The following is a 1014-nucleotide window of genomic DNA, read 5'->3' as shown; positions in this document are numbered from 1 at the left end:
GGGGGGCACACAACCTTTACACAATAACTTTGATTTATTGCTTTATGTTATTTGTTATTCTATTGATTGAAGAATTTGAAGATTGAAGACTGCAATGTATACGAAACATGTGTTTAGCGGTTTTGAAGTTACCCAATTACAAACACCTATCAGCAAACTTTAGCATTTGTATTACTAGATTTCGCTCGCGGATCCGTTTGTGTGGAATTACAAAAAAAGCAGAAGGAGGAATTATAGTAACATGTTCTTCCAGACTCGTTTACATTTATGCTAATTTTCATCGAGATCCGTTCAACAATTTAGGCTACAATCTCTAACAAACAACCATCTATACATCTAATCTTTCGTAATAATGTGACATACTGATCGTGAGAATGCATCAGGACAATTTTTGATCTGGTCGCCCCCGCCCCCTCCCCGCCCCTCGCCTCACATCTCTCGCAAGCGCGCTTTTCCTTTCCGTATATTAGTTTTTATTTACAATTTCGTGATTTTGTCATTTTTTTTTCATTTATATAAATGTAACGCTGAAAGTGTCGGCGCCGGTACTCCGACTGACGCAGACGTTCCTCCGCCATTCGTCATATATGTGCTATCACATCCAATAATCTATTTATTATGATACATGTGCAACCTACATTACATACACTTATGTACAAAACTTATCCGACGGCGCTCGGCTCGGCCCGCGGCTCCGCCCGCGCCGCTCCTCCACTAATTTACAATTAACGTAAAAATAAACACACTATTTAAAACGATGTAAGAGTACAATTTAAATTATAGATATACATGTTATAATTTGGTAATAAAATCACATATAAAAAAATAAGATCCTGCGGCGCGGAGCGGCTCTCGCCGGCAACACGAACTAGCAACAAAATAACATGCACAACTTTGACGTTATTTTGTTGTTAATTTTTTTTTGTTGTTTCAATGTGTATATGTTTTTTTTTTGTATTTATTAAAAATTAAAGTGAAAGTAAAGTAGTGTTGGTGGTGTGCGGGCGCGCTCAG

At 37.8% G+C, this 1014-nt stretch overlaps 1 protein-coding gene across 1 annotated transcript in view; it reads right to left on the bottom strand.

Moving 5' to 3' along the window:
• LOC106100844 overlaps positions 1 to 1014 on the bottom strand; it is a 7831-nt gene that overhangs the window by 162 nt on the left and 6655 nt on the right. The window lies entirely within an intron of this gene.

The sequence above is a fragment of the Papilio polytes genome, unplaced genomic scaffold, assembly GCF_000836215.1.
Source record: "Papilio polytes unplaced genomic scaffold, Ppol_1.0 DF824046.1, whole genome shotgun sequence".
Taxonomy (NCBI): domain Eukaryota; kingdom Metazoa; phylum Arthropoda; class Insecta; order Lepidoptera; family Papilionidae; genus Papilio; species Papilio polytes.
The sequence above is the reverse complement of the archived record's forward strand: the minus strand, read 5'-3'. Positions and strand labels throughout refer to the sequence as shown.